The following is a 22,911-nucleotide window of genomic DNA, read 5'->3' on the forward strand; positions in this document are numbered from 1 at the left end:
TTTTGCGTTGACCATCACAAAGGTAAATTGGCAGCACCAAGTTGGGATGGTGAGTTAAATATTGACCTTCATGTTGTGCTACAAAGGAAATAGATTGCGTAACTATCTATAAATGCCCAACATAGGAATCATCCAGTAATTCTTGTTGACATTAGCTATGGGGAGGAAACGAATAGCAATAAAATGACTCATCTATGTAAGATGATTAACTATAACCAATATTGTAGTTTATTCCCCAGATGGAAGCAGCTCTACAATAAAATCCATAGAGATTGATTCTCAGGAATGGTTGCATAGGAAGGGGTTGTGGTAACCCAAGTGGACAAGAACAAGGGGATTGTTTCTGCCACAAGTGTCACAGGATGATTAGCAGAATGTGGGTTAGCAGAATGAATGAGAAAACAGTGCTTGAGTTTTACTTATTCATTGGTAACATGCCAGTTAAGAGTCATGTAAAATGCGTAAAACTTGCAACCTAACAGACTGTGGTAAGTATAGTTATTTTTAGTAAACCCAAAAACCATTAAGCATGTCCTGAATTAACACAAATTAAAGTGGTTTCTGAATTAATTAGTGACTAGTCCAAAATAAACTTTCATGATTCAGATAGAGTATGTAATTTTAAACAACTTTCCAATTTACTATTAATCACCAATTTTGCTTTGTTCTCTTGGTATTCTTAGTTGAAAGCTAATCCTAGGAGGTTCATATGCTAATTTCTTAGACCTTGAAGGACGCCTCTTCTATGAATACATTTTTACAGTTTTTCACCCCTAGAGGGTGTTAGTTCATGTGTGTCATATAGATAACACTGTGCTCACGCACATGGAGTTACCCAGGAATCAGCACTGATTGGCTAAAATGCATGTCTGTCAAAAGAACTGAAATAAGGGGGCAATTTGCAGAGGCTTAGATACAAGGTAATCAAAGAGTTAAAATTGTGAATGGGAAGAAAAAATCACGTATAGCACTTGATAAACTGATGCAAGAACGTAGTTCTGCAGGTATGGCCTTACCCAACATAAGATTCTATAATCTAGCTGCTTTAGCTAAAATCGCTATAGTTTGGTTAGCGGAAACCAATTGGTTTTCTACAGATGTTTTAGAGAACTTTTATGTCTCTCCCTTTTCATTGAAAGCTTTAATACATATCTCGATTAAAGAATTACCAAAATATATACAGAGCTTAATATCCTTTAAGAGTGTCATTACTGCATGGCATAAATTGTGTGTGTTAATAGGAGTGGATTATGCGTATTCTGAATATTTACCTATTATAGGTAATCTGGATTTTTGCCCTGGACATAAGCAGGAAGTTTTTAGATCATGGGCCAGAAATGACTTAATATTTATCTATCAACTATTAACAGAAAATCGACAAGTGGCCGCTTTTGAAAATTTATCTCAACAGTTTGAAGAATTTTTATGCATATTTGCAAGTCAGATATTATATTAGCTCGAGGACTTGGTATGATATGGAGGCTCCCGCATGGTCAGATATTAAAACATGTATATCTATATCTAAAATCAGGGCTCCCTCAATTTCTCTATTATACAGTATAATGTTGAATAAACACAGCCAATCTTTCTTAGAAAAACTTTGTAACTCTTGGCGACCATTTTTTCCAAATATGAATGGGGAAATAATTAAATCAAGTTTAAGCGCATTAGATAAATGCCGAATATCAAAAAGTTGGAAAGAGACACACATTAAACTTATTAATAATTTCTATTATACACCTGCTAAAATGGCTAGAATGTATCCTGATCAGACTTTCTTTTGCACACGCTGTATATATATAAATGCATATATACGGCATATTTGCTGGTCATGTCCCAAGATGCAGCAGTTTTGGAGGAAAGTGGCCTTCTGGCTTAATAAACTATATAAGGTGAATATTTTGTTTGAATTAGAGAATGTCATCTTCCTCAATACATATGTTAATAATGGCCCTCTGCATAGAAATATTTTGAATACTATAATACTGTTGATTAGACAACTTATAGTCAAGAATTGGAAGGCAAAAAAGGCACCAGGCTTTTCTTCTTTCATTAAAGAAGTCCAAACACAAATAGTGTTTGAATCTTTTCACTTAAAAACAGCAAAAGAAAAGGAAATTAAGAAATTCATGATAGGTTGGCTCCCTATAATTAAAACGTATCCAATATCTATTCAGAAATATATCCTATATCCGTTCTTGACTTCTGATAGCTTTGCTGGTCTGGCCATACTTGGTGAATTTCCAGTAGCTTGGATAGTGGGACATACGGAGGAATGATTATTTGTTTCGTGAGAGAGGGGAGAGGTGGGAATTGGGAAAGAGAGGGGGGTCCTCCCTTTTTTTTTTCTTCTTTCCTTCACTACTTTGCATATTTTGCATACATTGTTGGTACTAAACAAAAGATCTAAAGAGAAAGAAAGAAAAAGATGGTGGCTAAATATGTATAGTACAGCAGGAAAGGGTATAATGTTATCAGATTATTATCAGGATCAAATATCTATTGTATAAACAGACAAAATATGTATTTTACTTTTATTAATGCAATTTAATGGATATGTATTTGGAGTATTCATGCCACGATGTTTTGAATCGGTCTGTTTGTTTGTTTTTTGTTTTTTTGTTTTGTTGTTCCTTTATGTTAGAATTTATAAAAAAAAACAAGTGAAAAATGCCAGCAATGTAAGGTAAAATTATAATTACATGTTTGCTTACTTTCATTGTTAAACCGGAAGGTATACATATTTTTTTTTTCTTTTATGCTGTGTATGCTTTGTAAGATATTATTTTGTTCTGTCACATTGTTGACTTTAAAATAAAGATTGGAAAAAAAAAAGAGTTAAAAGTGTATTAATATAACTGTGTTGGTTATGCAAATTTAGGGAATGGGTAATAAAGGGATCATCTATATTTGAAAACAATAACAATTCTGGTGTAGACTATCCCTTTAAGTTCACTTGCATGGGTTCAGTTTCTCTACCAGCTGAAACACACAGAAAAATTTGACTGAACCCTGAAATTTGAACTCAGGTAGAAAAACCTTGTCTTTCCATCCTCCACTCTGAAAGCCTTTAATCAATATGAATGGCAAGCCAAATAAAAGCATCCAGATCTTCAGGAATATCTACTCAAACCAATGAATCTTTGAGCTGATTTGTTCCAAGTTGTGTCTGCTATCGCTTGATGAAATTCAGCAGCATATTCTGTTACAGAACTCTTGGAAAGATTCAGTAAAGCAGTAGCACAACAATTGTGGTAATCAAAAACAGGCGCATAGCATTAGTGCAATCTTTTAGATTACCTAAGATCAGGCTGTTCTGCTCAAGTAACGGTGATGCCTAGGCTAAAGCCTCCTCAACCAGTAGAGAGAACAAAAATGCAACCATGGTTTTGTGCAAAATCTGGAGGGGTGCATCAGAAAATGACACCAACTTTAATAAAGGAATCCCTAAAACTTGCAATGTTCTCCCCTAAACTTGGGATTGGTCAGCGGCAGCAGTTACTGTTACTGACTCAAAAACATTTCCACTGAGGGTATGAGTTTCATTTTGCAGATCAGCAACTTGAGCTTGTAGAGACTTGCTAGCCTGTGCTTGAGTCTATACAGTCTGAGTTATCAGCGTTACCTGTTGTACAAGGACTGAACATTTTACCTGCGGACTCCGATTTGTGGCCTAATTATTCTGTAATATTACTGGTACTCAGCAGGAAGTAACCCAGTACCTGGAAAAGGGAAAGCAGTAACACAGGCATCTAGTTAGCAAACGAGAAGAAAGTTGCATAGTCCAAAAACAAGCAGTAGTCAGGGATTGGAGAAATGGTGAGAGCAGTCAAACAAGCCAAATTTAATACACAGGAAGGCAAACCACAAATAACAGCTAGATTAAGGGTAAACAAACTACCACAATAATCAAGCAAGCCAAAATGGCAGGATGTGTCTTCTTATTGGCCCAGAACCAATCACATGATCAGAGAGTTCAATAATACTATGCAGGAACCAAGTTCAAGGTAAGGAGAGAGAGTTACTATTTAGAGTTCTGAAGTGATATATTGACAGAGCAAAGGGTTAGTACTAGATCAGTGTTCGATACCTTATGTGTTCCCAACACTACAGTGTTCATAGTTGCCATACCCGTACAACCTATAAATTGTTTCCCAAAAATACAGTTAATCAAAGAAACCACAAATGTAGATTCACAATTAAAGTGAGATTTAACAAAGAAAGTCTCTCCAGTTCATTTAAATAAAAAATTGCATTCAATCTTCAGTGTGCGTCTGGTGACGCATGAAGAGAGTGCTCGGTGTCGCTGGGCAGAAGATGAGGACAGACCTTGCCGCCGCAATCAGGATGAAGATAGAAGATGGACCGCAGCCAGGAAGAAGATGGACCCACGATCATTGGTGAGTACTATTTTTGGGGTTAGAGTTAGTTGTTTTTTTGGGGTGGTGTTTTATTTTTAATATTAGAATTTTTTGTTTTTTTTATATGGGCAGAAAAAGAGCTGAATGCCCTTTTAAGGACAATGCCCATCCAAATGCCCATTTCGGGACAATGGGTAGTTAACGGCTGTTTTAGTTATTTTTTTTTTATTTTGGGGTTAGGGGTGGGGGGTTGTAATGTTAGGGTTTAATTGTTGTATGTAATGCAAAATAGCTGTTATCTTTAGGGCAATGACCTACAAAAGGCCCTATTGGTAGTTTATTTATAGAATAGGGGGGGGGTTATTTTGGGGTGGTTTATTTTATTTGGGGGGTATTAGAATAGAAATATTTTTTTTATTGGTAGTTTATTTATAGAATAGGGGGGTTATTTTCGGGTGGTTTATTTTATTTGGGGGGTATTAGAATAGAAATATTTTTTTTATTTTTGGTAATTTCGTTTATTTTTTGTAAGGGTAGCTTTAGCTTTTTGTTTTTTTTAATGGTAGTTTTTTTGAGTGTAAATGTTAGAATTTTTTTATTTTTTGTAAAGGCTTTGGGGTAGATTTATGAAGCAGTGAATGCTGCAATCTACCCCCGAAGTTTCCAGAACGCCAGAAACTGAAGTTAAGAAGCAGCGGTCGTAAGATCAAAATGATTGACACCCCTTGCTAGCGGCCGATGTGCAGGGGAGGCATTGCACAAGCATTTTACAAGAAATGCTTGTGCAATGTTAAATGCCGACAGCATATCCTGTCAGCATTTAGCGATGATGGGCGGACATGATTCGCTACAGCACATAGGTTGTTTTTTATTTTTTTTAAGTAATGTTATATTTTTTAGGGTAATCTTAGGTTTAAATTGTATTTTGCAGGTAAGGTTTTATTTTTTTAAAGGTAAAGATCATTTAATTTATGTGTATTTTAATTGGGGTTATGTTAGGGGGTGTTAGGTTAGGGGGTTTAGTTATTAGTTTATTACTGTGCGTTGTGGGGGATGGCAGTTTAGGGGTTAATGATTTATTTAGCTAGTTTGCATTGTGGGGGATGGTGGTTTAGGGGTTAACGATTTATTTAGATAGTTTGCATTGTGGGGGTGGTGGTTTAGGGGTTAATAGTTTATTTAGATAATTTGTGATGTAGGGCATGGTGGTTAAGGGGTTAATGGTTACTTTTAAAATTGTTTGCAATGTGGGCGATGGTGGTTTAGGGGTTAATGATTTATTTTGTTTGTGATGTGGGGGATGGTGGTTTAGGGTTAATAGTTTTATTTAGTATTTTCGATGTGGGGGGTGGTGGTTTAGGGGTTAATCTGTAGTTTATGGGTGTAAGTGTACTTTGTAATGTATCTTTGTTGTGTTTTGTGAAACTTTTTAGTTTCACAAAACACTTTACGAGAGCTCTTAGATCGCGGTATGGATTGATGCGGAAAGGACTTTTCCATTGCGCTAGCGCAAAGTTTGTTGCGCATCACTTGTAATCTTGCCCTATGTCTGATTAATGCACAATCAATAACTAATAGATTTTTTTGTAGCATGCCCTATAGAAGTCTATAGGGAGAAGGAGTTAGCGCAGTCATGATATTTGAAGTCCTGAAGTTAGCGTCTCAGATTTTCGCTCGTATATAAAAAAAATTTGTTTGTAATGCCAGCGCTAATTCGGCTGCACTAATTTTTTACTTTGAATGAGCAAAAAAAAGCAATAAAACTTCACATTGGCAGGTTGTCTGCCAGTACTTAAGATGGTGGTGGACCAGTGGTGGGTGTGGAAGGGAAGAGAGCTGTTTAGGAGAGATTAGGTAGGGATCAGGGGGTGGTAGGTATCAGGTGGGAGGGTAATCTCTACACTACAGATAAACGTAACCTTAGAAGCTACCTGATTAACCCCTTCACAACCGTCAATTTCAGAACTGTGGTGCACAGCTGCAACTAACCTTCTAATTACTAAAAAGCAATGGCAAAGCCATGTATGTCTGGTATTTCTGAACAAAGGGTATCCCAGAGAAGCTTTTACATCCATTTGTGTTAGGATTGCTTACATGGTAAGTATATAATTTCAGTGAGAACCCTAAAATTCTAAAAAAGTTAAAACAAAATAATAATATGATTGCATTTGGCAGTGAAACGGTTCATGAACTATACAAAAATAGGCCTAGATAAATACCTTGGGTTGTCTACCAAAAATAAATATATAGTTTTAATAGGTAAATAAAAAAAAAAAACAAGGCTCTATTTCTGTTTAAATGGAGTGATGGCAAAAATGCCAAAAAGTCTCTGGTCTTTTGGCCAGGTTTTTGTCCTCAATGCCGGGTCCTTAAAGGGACATTTTACACTAGATTTTTCTTTGCACAAATGTTTTTTTAGATGATCCCCTTATTTAGTCTATCTGGGAGTGTTTTTGTAACAGTGTAAAGTTTTGCTTATTTTTAAAGAACATTGTGCTGATTTTCAGACTCCTAACCAATACACAAAGTTTTCGATGTATACTGATATCTACAGATTAAAGCTTGCTCCTGTAATGAGTCTTTTTATATGCAGGGAAGGGGGGAGGGAGAGGTCTGTTCATCCTGATTTCACAGCCCCTTTCACTGGGTGTCCTAGCTTAAAGGGACATTAAACCCACATTTTTTTCTTTCATAATTCAAATAGAGAATACAATTTTAAACAACATTCAAATTTACTTCTGTTATCTAATTTGCTTAATTCATTAGATATCCTTTGTTGAAGAAATAGCAGTGCACATGGGTGAGCAAATCACACGAGGTATCTATGTGCAGCTACCAATCAGCAGCTTCTGAGCCTATCTATATATGCTTTTCAGCAAAGGATATCAAGAGAATGAAGCAAATTAGATAATAGAAGTAAATTAGAAAGTTATTTAAAATGGCATGCTCTTACTAAATCAAGAAAGAAAGAAAAATTAATTTCATGCCCCTTTAACCTCATCAATAGTACTAAACTGGGAGCTTATAAAGTAGTTTTTAAAAGGTTTTATACTGGATTTTTATATCAGTATCTGTTCATATTCTTCTTTATAGTATTGTCTATTACATACATTAATATGAAAATGGGTGTATACTGTCCCTTTAAGTTACTATTGTAGGTCAGGTTCTTTAATTTAGACTATAAAAGCATATTTGAGCAAATCAATATAGCACACACTAAAATTAACTGAACAAAAGCATTTGGTTTTAAAGAACAGGATACCAAATATATAGTACATCGTTTTCTTTCACCTTTCTCTAATTTTGCTATATACATTTTACAAAAACCTAAAAGAAATTTTTCCCTGAAGGTTTGAAACCAATTATACAAAGATTTTACAGTTGAAAAAAAAAGTCATTGCAAAATGATACTTTTGCAGTTACTATGCACAGGCACAAAATGAAATTTATTTGATTGATATTTCTACTTCAAAGCAAAGGTCAGATTTAAAATTCCTTCATGGTTTGCACTATTTAGAAAAAAAAAAAAAAAGTCTTAGAAATATCTCATGCTATTAATGTTGAGATTTCCTGTGAAACCTGTTAAGATATCTTCAGACTGGAAAGGTTATACAAGTTTCCTAAAGACAAACTAAAGGTCAATATGAATATAATTGTCTTTTGAAGTTACCAAACAGAAAGTGAACAAATATTTTAACACTTCTCTTGAATTGTTCTATCTCTTTAAAGGTTACACAGAACTTAATCATTTCCAAATATTTGCCATCTATGGGGGAAAAAAAGTCAAAATTTGATTGTGTTGTATTTTTATGTTTGTTTTATACATTTCTTTCTTGCTGTCCACTTAAAGTGTTTCAGGTCTTTTAATATTGAATGGCAAGTGAATATGTAGTTATTGTATATACTACATGAACAAGAATATCTGCCCATCATATAACTGGTAAAGTTATGTAAAAATAAAAATAATGACCCAATATATGTGACACACAATATATCATAGTAAACCAGGAAGGTAAACTATATATGCGACTGAACACTTCTCTCCCAGAAAAACAGCGCAGACTGTGAAAAAAAGAAGGACTCCAATAGTGCAATATTGTATGAAATAAGCACTCTTTATTTACAACAGACAAGCCAAATACTCACAATATCTGGCGTGGTTAAAATCACATAAAGGTATCTTTTAAAATAACAGCTGATCTTGAGCAATCCTGTGGTCTGTACACGCTTAGGAAGTGAACAGCGATGTACCCGGTCGGCGTGTGACGTCACCACCCGACAACAGCTGATTCTGTTTAGCACTCCGTCTGCATCCACTGACTCACAGTGCTCTCTGAATCTCTGAATCTCGGCCTCAACGCGTTTCTCGCCCCCTGCTGGGCGCTTTTTCAAGAGGAATAATTACAACTCCTTTGCTGCTCTATTTATACATAGTCTGCTAGCGCCATCTAGCTTTCATGAGCAGAATGACCATTGGAATATAACTAATATTTCTATATACATAATACACAAATGACTATCTTTTTTCAATTCCATAGAAACAATTGATAACATATATGACATCATTTCACCTCAAATGGTTATTATTATAAAACATATATTATTTAAAAATAATTAATTCTATATAAATTACCTTCTATTTAACTAAAAACACTATTTAAAATATATTAAAATAAAATAAACTAACTACATACAATACCACATATAATAAAATTTCATAAAATTCCAATACTTCTAAAAATCTAAATTCATACACCAATTCATATTAATTGCTAAATTACAACACCTTCTAGTCCTCAATCAGATTATTAATAAAATTGTTTATAAAACTACGTAATAAAAGCTGCCACATCTAAATCAACATTTAGACCATTAGGCGCGAGAGTCCCCAGTTTATAAATCCAAAATGTCTCTCTGCGCCTAAGGTCCAAAAGTCTATTACCACCCCTGGGATTGGGTTTAACCACTTCAATACCTTTCACAGTCAAGCATTTTGGATCACATGCATGGCTTTTAGAGTAGTGAATTGGTACACTATGTTTCAATATTGGTTTTTTTATATTGTAAACATGTTCACTATATCTTTTTGATAGGCATCTCTTCGTGCGACCTACATACTTCAGCCCACAACTGCACTCTAATAAATAGACTACATAAATACTCTTGCAGGTAATAAATTGTTTAACCCTAAACTCTTGTCCTGTTACTGATCTAAACATAGATCTCTCTTTATCAATGCATTTGCACATGGGACATCTTGCTTTATGGCATCCATATGTGCCCTTCAAACTCAAAAAATTATCATTAATATTACATTGTATTGGTTTACTCTCTTTTAACTTACTAGGGGCAAGTAAGTTCTTTAAACTAGTATTCTTCCTATACACTACCGTCGGATTTATATCTAAACTTTCTCTCAATAGGGGGTCCCCCTTCAGTATGGGCCAATATTTATGTAATATTTTCTTCACATTCATGATACCCTCACCATATGTGGTGATAAATTTGACAGACTGTTTTTCTTGTTCGCAAGATATTTCTTTTTGTTTGCTTAATAATATTTCCCTATCTAAATTCTCAACTTCATCCATAATATATGTAATATGTTCACCATTATGTGCTTTACAAATTAATTTTTCTTTTAAAACCTCAGCTTCAGTATGGTAGTCACTTATTCTAGAACAATTCCTTTTTAGCCTTATAAATTGACTCTTGGGAATATTTTTAACCCATTTTTTGTAATGGCCACTAGTGGCATGCAATAGACTATTACTGTCCACTGATTTTCTATAATTCTTAGTATAAATTTTATTGTCCTCTACAAACACCAATAGATCCAAGAATTCAATCATTTGGTTTTGAATATTACCAACAAATTTTACATTGAACTCATTGGTGTTTAAAAAGTCAATAAAATTAGCTGCCTCAATCTCTGATCCCTCCCTCTCATTGATTTCCAGAGATTCATAAGAAACATTACGCTCAAGAGATTTTTTGCTCAGAAAAATTTACAGTCTGGAGCAAGATACAAAAGTGTACTTCAGGTTGATGATGTTGAAACTCTGGAAAACATGAATTTGTTATTAGGAAGTGACTCTCCCATTGAATCAAATGACATTTTTATACATAGTGATAAAAAAGCGAAATCTACATTTTACCCAATCAATGCACAAGGTGAATATATTAAGACTTTTAAAAATTTGGTTGAAAAAGAACTTGAATCATTACCAGTTGATATAAATTTTAAAGATAATCTTAACAAATTTGAAAGAAGTAGTTTGAATCAATTAATGAAAAATAACAATATCACTATCCGCCAAGCCGATAAAGGTGGGGGGATAGTGATACAAGATCGTGAAGTTTATATTGCTGAGGCACTACGTTTATTAAATGATTCAACTACATATACAAAATTAAAGAATGACCCTACAAAGGCATTTTTATTAGAATTGAAAGGTGTTTTAAATATAGGATTGTCAGAAAAAATTCTAACGAAAGATGAGTTTAATTTTTTATATAATGAACACCCTAGATTGGCTGTTATGTATCATCTTCCCAAGATACACAAATCGGTCTCCAATCCTCCAGGGAGACCGATTGTATCTGGGATAGATTCATTAACGGCCAATCTATCGAGTTATATTGATTACTTTCTGAATCCACTTGTTACTCAACTCAATTCTTATCTTAGAGATGGTGTACATTTAATACAGGAACTTAAGAAGGTTAATTGGAATAGTGACATGAGATTCATCACTTGTGATGTAACCTCATTGTACACCATAATACAACATTCAATTGGAATAAAAGCTAGTTCATATTTTTTAAAGAAAAAAAGAATTTTTCCAGCCAATCAAATTAAGTTTTTAGAACATTGTATGAAATTTGTCTTAGAACACAACTATTTTCAATTTGAAAAGGATTTTTACCATCAAATATGCGGCACTGCGATGGGGACGAAATTTGCCCCATCGTATGCTAATTTATTTATGGGTTTATTTGAGGATGAATTTATTTGGAGAGATGGCCCTTTTAAACATAATTTAATATTTTATAAGCGTTTTATCGATGATGTCTTTATAATTTGGGAGGGATCAGAGATTGAGGCAGCTAATTTTATTGACTTTTTAAACACCAATGAGTTCAATGTAAAATTTGTTGGTAATATTCAAAACCAAATGATTGAATTCTTGGATCTATTGGTGTTTGTAGAGGACAATAAAATTTATACTAAGAATTATAGAAAATCAGTGGACAGTAATAGTCTATTGCATGCCACTAGTGGCCATTACAAAAAATGGGTTAAAAATATTCCCAAGAGTCAATTTATAAGGCTAAAAAGGAATTGTTCTAGAATAAGTGACTACCATACTGAAGCTGAGGTTTTAAAAGAAAAATTAATTTGTAAAGCACATAATGGTGAACATATTACATATATTATGGATGAAGTTGAGAATTTAGATAGGGAAATATTATTAAGCAAACAAAAAGAAATATCTTGCGAACAAGAAAAACAGTCTGTCAAATTTATCACCACATATGGTGAGGGTATCATGAATGTGAAGAAAATATTACATAAATATTGGCCCATACTGAAGGGGGACCCCCTATTGAGAGAAAGTTTAGATATAAATCCGACGGTAGTGTATAGGAAGAATACTAGTTTAAAGAACTTACTTGCCCCTAGTAAGTTAAAAGAGAGTAAACCAATACAATGTAATATTAATGATAATTTTTTGAGTTTGAAGGGCACATATGGATGCCATAAAGCAAGATGTCCCATGTGCAAATGCATTGATAAAGAGAGATCTATGTTTAGATCAGTAACAGGACAAGAGTTTAGGGTTAAACAATTTATTACCTGCAAGAGTATTTATGTAGTCTATTTATTAGAGTGCAGTTGTGGGCTGAAGTATGTAGGTCGCACGAAGAGATGCCTATCAAAAAGATATAGTGAACATGTTTACAATATAAAAAAACCAATATTGAAACATAGTGTACCAATTCACTACTCTAAAAGCCATGCATGTGATCCAAAATGCTTGACTGTGAAAGGTATTGAAGTGGTTAAACCCAATCCCAGGGGTGGTAATAGACTTTTGGACCTTAGGCGCAGAGAGACATTTTGGATTTATAAACTGGGGACTCTCGCGCCTAATGGTCTAAATGTTGATTTAGATGTGGCAGCTTTTATTACGTAGTTTTATAAACAATTTTATTAATAATCTGATTGAGGACTAGAAGGTGTTGTAATTTAGCAATTAATATGAATTGGTGTATGAATTTAGATTTTTAGAAGTATTGGAATTTTATGAAATTTTATTATATGTGGTATTGTATGTAGTTAGTTTATTTTATTTTAATATATTTTAAATAGTGTTTTTAGTTAAATAGAAGGTAATTTATATAGAATTAATTATTTTTAAATAATATATGTTTTATAATAATAACCATTTGAGGTGAAATGATGTCATATATGTTATCAATTGTTTCTATGGAATTGAAAAAAGATAGTCATTTGTGTATTATGTATATAGAAATATTAGTTATATTCCAATGGTCATTCTGCTCATGAAAGCTAGATGGCGCTAGCAGACTATGTATAAATAGAGCAGCAAAGGAGTTGTAATTATTCCTCTTGAAAAAGCGCCCAGCAGGGGGCGAGAAACGCGTTGAGGCCGAGATTCAGAGATTCAGAGAGCACTGTGAGTCAGTGGATGCAGACGGAGTGCTAAACAGAATCAGCTGTTGTCGGGTGGTGACGTCACACGCCGACCGGGTACATCGCTGTTCACTTCCTAAGCGTGTACAGACCACAGGATTGCTCAAGATCAGCTGTTATTTTAAAAGATACCTTTATGTGATTTTAACCACGCCAGATATTGTGAGTATTTGGCTTGTCTGTTGTAAATAAAGAGTGCTTATTTCATACAATATTGCACTATTGGAGTCCTTCTTTTTTTCACAGTCTGCGCTGTTTTTCTGGGAGAGAAGTGTTTGGTGATTAAGCTGCAAGACAAGCAGTGTGTTTGAAATAGCTGCAGCTGGGTCTGAAAGGAATTCCTTGGAACAACTACAATCAACAGTAAGACTGAGTCCACATTTGGATTTATACTCAACTATTGGTTCTCATTTATAAGACTTTATTCTAGTTTGTTTTTTTTTATTCTTTTTATTATTTCTTAATTAATATACTTATTTTCATATATATATATATTTATTTTTTATTTCTTTAGGCATAATACTGTTTATCTTGAAATAGAATATTTATTCAAATTTTGCATATATATTTTATAACTATTTATCTTTAATTTTTGCTGGGATAGTATTGCGCTGTATCATTTGGTGGTAGTTTGTATATATGCGACTGGATGATGTCACCTCTAACCAATAGGAATAGAGGTCTGTCACAGTGGCAGGACCAAACATTCTCAGAGGAGAAGTCAGCATTTCAGTTTGCAATCACTACGATGACCTTACCACAAGTTTTTTTTTTTCTTCAGCCCACAAAGTGTCTTTTTTTGTTTTGTGATTTTCATGAGTCCCTAAATGTATGTGGGTCCTAGGCACTGTGGGACTGCAAAAATAAATGGTTGTTTGATTTGTTTTGCTTTGCTATTTAACTAGCAACTGATTTTATTTGTGGTACCAAGTTTATGTTGAAATATACTTTGAAAGTAGCACTGTTGTGGTATTGGTGTCTGCCCATAAGAGGTAAATGCATGCCGGAAACTTTGCTACTTATGTCTAAGCATAAGCACCTGTTTGAGTCTTTTGATTATATTAAACCATTATTGCTAAGATGTGCCACTCGTGCACAGCCTCAGCCAGATAGTCTAGCTTGCTTCACATGTAGCCACTGATATTAGTATGTTTGAGACATTTTATTTATTTGTTGTAGTAACATGACAACTGAATAACCATTGAATTTTCACCAGATACAAAGGCCCAGATTGCAAGTGGAGCACTATTAGAGCACAAATTGGTATCACAAGTTCATGATAAAACAGATTTACCAGAGGTTTAGCACGGCTGACATCCCATTAATGCACCTTATAAATTCAATGGCTATCGCAACCATGCTAAACATCACTCATACAGTAATACAAGTTTAAAGTTTATTATTGATATAAATGTTTAAAAATGGTATGTTGTATGTCATGGTGTTTGACTGGGAAGGGCCCCAAAGATAATTCTAAATATATATATATATATATATATATATGTGTGTATGTATACATGTGTAAATATGTGTATACATGTTTATTTATGTGTTTAATATGTGTAAATATGTATGTGCACACATATATACAGATATATACAACCCTCTACAGTTTAACATGTCTAGACTTTGGACCTTTGTACAGTATTATTAATACCTAGTTCATTCTGTTATGGTTTTATTGTTTTTGATTACTATGTCTTACATTTTTGTTTCACTCTTAAGCTTAATTGAAACTTACATTTTACAAATTTTCCTTACCTATTTTTTAAACACATACTTATGCCTAAACTTCATTAAGAACTGTCTGTGGATTTTGTTTCGAAAGGGTAACCCATTAAAAAAATTAGGTGTCCAAAGGGACAAGGAGGGATGATATTTACTGCTGACTGGCTCTCTATATCACAGACCTATAATGCTTATGTGTTTCTATGCCCCCAATTCTAATAAGCACATATTTTTTTTAAATATAGCAAATGTTCTCTTAGACAATAAAAAAGGGTGCCTAATTGTAGGAGGAGTCTTTTAACCTTTCTCTCGACCCTCTTTTAGATACATCATCAGGTAGGTCATCCATTCCTCTCCATCATCTTAAAACCTCAAAAGCAAGTTTGACTTCTTTAGTTTTACACAATGCCTGGAGAACGCACCATCCGAAACAAACAGAGTATATATTTTTCTTGCATCCCCATCAAGTATACACTAGATTAGATTATTTTTGTCTAGATGTCACCTCCCTATCTATAGTGAAATTATTCCCTATTCACCCCCGCACATGGGGGCATATGTATCAAGCTCCGTATGGAGCTTGATGCCCCGTGTTTCTGGCGAGCCTGCAGGCTCGCCAGAAACAGCAGTTATGAAGCAGCGGTCACAAAGACCGCTGCTCCATAACCTGTCCACCTGCTCTGAGCAGGCGGACAGACATCGCCGGAAATCAACCCGATCGAGTACGATCGGGTTGATTGACACCCCCTGCTGGCGGTCGATTGACCGCGAGTCTGCAGGGGGCGGTGTTGCACCAGCAGCTCTTGTGAGCTGCTGGTGCAATGCTGAATACGGCAAGCGTATTGTTCGCCGTATTCAGCGAGGTCTGGTGGACCTGATCCGTAGTGTCGGATCAGGTCCGCCAGACCTTCATAAATATGCCCCTTTGTCTGATCATGCTATTATTAAATGTTCATTAAAATGGCCAGGCATTCCAATCGAAGATTTTGTTTGGAGGTACAATGAATATTTAGTAACTGACCCCTTAGTTTTGGACAAAGTGAGAGCCTCCATACAACAATATTTTCTATTTAATTCCTTCCCTGATGTTAGTGTCCTGAATTTTGGGGAGGCTCACAAATGTGTGGTACAAGTCAAATTGAAACAGACAGGTCATGTATGTTGCTCAACTCCATATCCACACACATTCTCCCTAAAATCCCACAATTTTAGCAGAATTGGACAATAAACAATACCAAACCTCTTAGTCAGGATGACAAAAAAAGGGTTTTACAAAAAAAATTATACTATTATGAAGGTTAAAACAAGCAAGGCCACCTCCTAGCTAGACAGATTAAAAAAGGAATAAAAAGTTGAACATATTTCAAATTAAAGATGAAACAGACATTTTTCATCAAAGACCATTGCCGAAAGTTTCCATCAATCTTATGAACGCCTATATAACATACATACCCCAGGGGATGATCCCTCTCACCACTTCCTACTTGAAAATGTAAACATGACAACACTTACTGCTAAGCAAAGAGATGGGCTCGATGAGCCTATCACCCCAGAAGAGCTAGACATTGTGATTAAGAATTCCCTAATGGCAAATCCCCAGGCACTGATGGGGTTTCACTCTCTTATTACACTACCTTTAAAGATATCATTTCACCCATTTGCTCTCTTATTATCATAGTGTGGATGAAAAAAATATTTCCCCCCCTCCACACCCCAAGCCCATATAGTTTTCTTGCCGAAGCCTATCAAGGACAACATGGCCATTTCCAATTATTATCCTATTTCACTACTAAACACTGAAATTAAACTCTAAGCAAATATTTTAGCTAATAGACTCATAAAGATCAAGTAGGCTTCATACCTTACAGAGAGGCTAAAGCTAACACCACCAGAGCTCTACACCTGATTACTTATGCTCAGTCTGCTAAAGTCCCAGTCCTCTTCTTTTCTACCGATCTGTAAAAGGCCTTTGACAGCATTAGTTGGCCTTTTCTCAACGCCACTCTCTGACATTTGCGCTTCGATGGGACAATATTAAATAGAATACTGGCCATTTATTTCTTGTCCAGCGCCAAAGTATGGTTGAATAAAGTGCTCTTTGACAATTTCAAAATCGCTAATGGTACAAGAAAGGGGTTCCTGCATTATTGAAAGTTATCAAAATCCAGACATATCTGGCTTACCAAAAAGTAAGGTTGAATATAATGTGTCCCTTTTTGTCGAGGATTATTCCATTTACACTATCTACCCTGAAACATTCTTTTAAGACCCTCCTCTTAGATTTACAACTTTTCACTAAAGTCTCAAATATCTTGATTAATTACTCGAATTCAGAAATTTTGAACATTGCTTTCGTGCTATATGAGGAAAGAGAAATTCGAGAATTTAGCCTCTTCCACTAGTGCCCTAAGTATTAAAAATATTTGGGTATACAACTAGCTACCTTTACAGAGAAACTATTTGAATTAAATGCCAATTAAAAATGCTATTATTAGAGCACTATCCTCATGGAGAAAGAAAAGACTGTCTTGGTAGGGCAAAATCAATGTTATTAAAATAAATGCCTTTCCTAGACTACTTTTTGCATTACAAACTTTGCCCATTCCCCTTCTTCCTTCTTAACCTCTATGCAAAAGGTATTTGGGGACGTCTTCTGGAATAGGGCGGAACCCCCTTATTAACAAACGTTCCAGGGAAATTACTGGGCCACTAGGCAGTCTGGGAGTTCCTAATCTAGAATTATATAAATGTGCCCTTTTCTTGAGTATAGTAGTTGATTGGCACATTCATTATGACCACAAACTCTGGACCCCACTTGAACATTACTTAAGTGTCACACTCCACCTGGGTACATTATGTTGGAACTCTCTAGGGGGCAAACAGGCTTTCCACTGTCAAACCCCTATAATAAATTAAACCTTTTCCATTTGGAATTTTTTTTATGTAAAGATCCAATTTCTGACCTCCAGACCTTATCTTGGAATGTATGCAATACAATATTTTTGCATTATTTGTACTGTACATCTTTTATTTCAATAAGGCTGGTTTTGGGGGAAACATTTTGTTTCTTTTTTTAATGTAAGTCTGATTTGATGTTAATCATACATGCAAACATAACCATATTATCGGTAAATTAAATTATTCAAATAACAATTTGGGTGTAAACAGTACACCTCTCAATCTATAATTTAGCTTACAAGTCACACGTTAAGGAATGTAAATACATCAGTAAATGTTTGCTGACATAATAGGTGTGGCTGCAATTACATAAAATGAGTAAGCAGGTGTATTGATGTAAGCAGAATGGCAAAACATTACTAGTGTATGGCTCCATAGCTCAGGGGTTAGAGCACTGGTCTTGTAAACCAGGGGTCGTGAGTTCAAATCTCACTGGGGCCTTGCTTGAAATGTTTTGACAATATGAAAAGATTTGGAAATACTAATCTAACTATTCACTGAAAGAGATTTGATATTTATACATTCATGTTGCACATAATAGTAGTCTTTGAGGGTTTTCTAATGCAGTGTTTCTCAATTTCAGTCCTCAAGGAGCCCTTATAGGCCAGATTTTAAAATGATATAAAACAATCTGTTTTATTGTTGTAATTAACAAACACTCAGCAGTGGGTTATACTTAATATAAATAATTGCAATCTGTGTTATACATCATTTTAAAAGGATTTCACCTTTTATTTATTTTTTTAACTCAATTTGTGCAGGGTACATTACTTCCTGTCACAGCCCTTCAAGTAGGCTGGGTCTCTACAGGAAGGAATATCTAGCTTGATGCAATAAATCTTCTAGAGTCATTCAAACTGGCTTAACCTCTTATCGACCAAGGGTAAAGAAAAAAGGTTGTTAACGACCAAGGACGTACCTTGTACTTCCTCAGGGGTTTTGAGTGCTGGAATCGCTTTCAGGCACTTTCTTGGTATTGTAAAAACCTAATCACTGAAGGGGGCGCTCAAGATGCAGTATAATCAATAATCTAGAACAAAAGTATATATGATGGGGCAATGTTAAGCTATCATGGATGATTATATACACAATAAAGGCAGAAAACAGTAAATTCTTAGATACTGTAGTGAAAATACACTTGCAATTGTGAAAAATTAGACAGTCCTTTATACGTTCTTCAAAGGATAACGATTGCTGTAGCGGATGCCTCCTCCTCACTGGATGGTCCAGGTGGTACTATATAAGATAAAACAGAATGGAGGGGCGCCTCATGTGTGGTATCATCTATTAATTAACAACGAGTCACAGAACTATTGCCAAATGGGTACTCACAAATTTGGAGAGCACACTTATGTGCTGGTAGGGGCGGGCTGCAGAATTAGAAAGGTGTGACAGCTCACCCACTTGAAGGCGCTCTTGGCGTAAGATGGTGGTGCTATAAGGGAGACAAGAAATACGGGCACCACATGTGCAGACTATTAATGGTACAACCACAACAGATTCCTTAATGTGGAGGGTACTCACATATTCCCAGAGCACATCAATGTGCTTGTAGAAGCAGGCTGCAGATTGGTAGAGGTGTGGTAGCTCACCCAAACTCTAGGTATCTTGATATTTGTATGATAATGTGTTCCCTCAGGTGCTGGGCTGGTCTCTCATAGGTGAACAATGGCAGATGGTGGGTAGAAATGAATCCACTCAAAGGATAAAAGATATATCCAAATTTATTTAAAAAAGCATAAAAGTTTAAAAACAACAGCACAATGATTGCTGATGAGAGTGGATAACAGGGTGTCCAATAATCACCCAATCATGCAACGCGTTTCACAGTTCACAGACTGTTTCATCAGGCATAAAAAATCATAATAAATCATGCTACCCTTCACTGCCTTATATACCTCACTAATGAACAGAACAAAACACCTCCTCTCGATATTGAGGCATCGTGCAATACCCACTAGTAAGCAACCGATGAAGAGAGGGCCACTCTGTGGCCCTCTCTGCATCGGCCAGCGATTGTGCCAACCGTTGTTGGCGTGGGAGGGATAGGAGGGAGACGGGTGGGCGGCCCATCGCTAAAGGGAGCTTGAGGAGGGCAGGAGGAGGGCGGGAGTGGGTGTGTGAGGGGCCGGAGGGGGATGTGAGAGGGGCGGGAGCGGGTGGGACCGCTACTCTACTGAAAAGATTTGTGAGGAGGAAGGAGGGAGAGGGGGTATAAGTTCTGGGAGGAGGAGGGGAGGATATTGAGGGGGGGCAGCTACACTACAGAAAAAATGGGTTTATTACAAAAAAAAAATTGCCAGTACCTAAGATGGCCGCAAGTAGGTAGAGGGGGGGTTAGAGAGCTGTTTGGGGGGGGTTCAGGGAACTATATTAAAAAATTATAAAAGAAAAAAAGCCTTTTATTTTTGTACTGGCAGACTTTCTGAGAGCTGTTTGAGAGGGATTAGAGAGGGATCATGGGGTGGGATGTGTCAGGTAAGAGGGTAATCTGTACACTAAAGTTAAAATAACCCGACAAGCTACCTAATTAACCCCTTCACTGCTGGGCATAATACAAGTGTGGTGCGCAGCAGTATTTAGCGGCCTTCTAATTACCAAAAAGCAATGCCAAAGCCATATATGTCTGCTATTTCTGAACAAAGGGGATCCCAGAGAAGCATTTACAACCATTTGTGCCATAATTGTTTGTAAATTAATTTTGGTGAAAAAGCTACCTTTTTTTTTTTATCGCATATAGCGGCGAAATGGTGGCATGAAATATACCAAAATGGGCCTAGATCAATACTTTGGGTTGTCTACAAAAAAATATATAGATGATATACATATCAGTGTTGCAATGTAACTTTTGCTAACTTTGAAAAAAAAAAATGGTTTAGAAATAGCAAAGTGCTACTTGTACTCTTTGCCCTTTAACTTGCCAAAAAAGCAAAGAACATGTAAACATTGGGTATTTCTAAACTCAGGACAAAATTTAGAAACAATTTAGCATGGGTGTTTTTGGTGTTTGTAGAAGTGTAACAGATTTTGGGGGTCAAAGTTAGAAAGTGTGTTTTTTTTTAAATTTTGTGATCATATTTTATATTTTTTTTATAGTAAATTATATGATATGACGAAAATAATAGTATCTTTAGAAAGTCCATGTAATGGTGAGAAAAACGGTATATAATATGTGTGGGTACAGTAAATGAGTAAGGGAAATTACAGCGAAACACAAACACTGCAGAAATGTAAAAACAGCCCTGGTCCCTAACGGTAAGAAAATTGAAAAATGGTCTGATCACTAAAGGGTTAATGTTTAGTGAATGCAAGAAAAGCAGGCAGTCCTTTTTGCCCATGCTCAGGACAAGCAGAATGTAACTTAAAGGGACATGAAATACAAAATTTGTATTTCCTAAATCAGACAGAGCATATCATTTAATTATCAATTTTGCTTCATTGTCTTGGCATCCTTTATTGAAGGTGCAGCAATGCACTACTGGGAACTAGCTGAACACATTTGTAAACCAATGACAAGAGGCATATATGTTCAGCCACCAATCAGCAGCTAACTCCCAGCTCCTGAGCTTACCTATGTATCCTTTTAAACAAAGGATACTAAGAGAACAAAATAATTTAGATAATATAAATACATTGGAAAGTTGTTTTCTCCAACATTGGTGTGTCCGGTCCACGGCGTCATCCTTACTTGTGGGATATTCTCTTCCCCAACAGGAAATGGCAAAGAGTCCCAGCAAAGCTGGCCATATAGTCCCTCCTAGGCTCCGCCCACTTCAGTCATTCTCTTTGCCGTTGCACAGGCAACATCTCCACGGAGATGGTTAAGAGTTTTTTGGTGTTTAAATGTAGTTTTTATTCTTCTATCAAGTGTTTGTTATTTTAAAATAGTGCTGGTATGTACTATTTACTCTGAAACAGAAAAGGATGAAGATTTCTGTTTGTAAGAGAAAGATGATTTTAGCAGACAGTAACTAAAATCGATTGCTGTTTCCACATAGGACTGTTGAGATGAAGTAACTTCAGTTGGGGGAAACAGTTAGCAGACTTTTCTGCTTAAGGTATGACTAGCCATATTTCTAACAAGACTGTGTAATGCTGGAAGGCTGTCATTTCCCCTCATGGGGACCGGTAAGCCATTTTCTTAGTCAAACAAACAGAATAAAGGGCTTAATATGGGCTAAAAAACTGGTAGACATTTTTATGGGCTAAATCGATTGCTTTATTTGGGCATATTATTCAGATTTAGGCTAACAATTGGCATTTATAATCTTGGGGAACGCTTATAAAACGGCAGGCACTGTGTTGGACACCTTTTTCAGTCAGGGGGCCTTTCTAGTTATAGACTGAGCCTCATTTTCGCGCCATTAATGCGCAGTTGTTTTTTGAGAGCAGGGCATGCAGATGCATGTGTGAGGGTCTAAAAATCTCTGAAAAAGCTTCTAGAAGGCGTCATTTGGTATCGTATTCCCCTCAGGGCTTGGTTATTTCTTAGCAAAGACTATAGCTGGGACTGTATAGGGGTTAAATTTAAAAACGGCTCCGGTTCCGTTATTTTAAGGGTTAAAGCTCTGAAATTTGGTGTGCAATACTTTTAAGCCTTTAAGACACTGTGGTGAAATTTTGGTAATTTTTGAACGATTCCTTCATACTTTTTCACATATTCAGTAATAAAGTGTTTTCTGTTTGAAATTTAAAGTGACAGTAACGGTTTTATTTTAAAACGTTTTTTGTGCTTTGTTGACAAGTTTAAGCCTGTTTAACATGTCTGTACCTTCAGATAAGCTATGTTCTATATGTATGAAAGCCAATGTGTCTCCCCATTTAAATTTATGTGATAATTGTGCCATAGCGTCCAAACAAAGTAAGGACAGTACTGCCACAGATAATGATATTGCCCAAGATGATTCCTCAAATGAGGGGAGTAAACATGATACTACATCATCTCCTACTGTGTCTACACCAGTTTTGCCCATGCAGGAGGCCCCTAGTACATCTAGTGCGCCAATACTTATTACCATGCAACAATTAACGGCTGTAATGGATAACTCCATAGCAAATCTTTTATCCAAAATGCCTACTTATCAGAGAAAGCGCGATTGCTCTGTTTTAAACACTGAAGAGCAAGAGGGCGCTGATGATAAT

General features: G+C 35.7%; 1 non-coding gene across 1 annotated transcript; it reads left to right on the top strand.

Annotated features, from left to right (window-relative positions):
- The first annotated feature begins 18,137 nt into the window (after positions 1-18,137).
- TRNAT-UGU (transfer RNA threonine (anticodon UGU)) lies at positions 18,138-18,210 on the top strand. Its single transcript has one exon. It is a non-coding gene; the product is annotated as a tRNA-Thr (tRNA).
- The last annotated feature ends 4,701 nt before the right edge of the window (positions 18,211-22,911 follow it).

The sequence above is a fragment of the Bombina bombina genome, unplaced genomic scaffold, assembly GCF_027579735.1.
Source record: "Bombina bombina isolate aBomBom1 unplaced genomic scaffold, aBomBom1.pri scaffold_930, whole genome shotgun sequence".
Taxonomy (NCBI): Eukaryota; Metazoa; Chordata; class Amphibia; order Anura; family Bombinatoridae; genus Bombina; species Bombina bombina.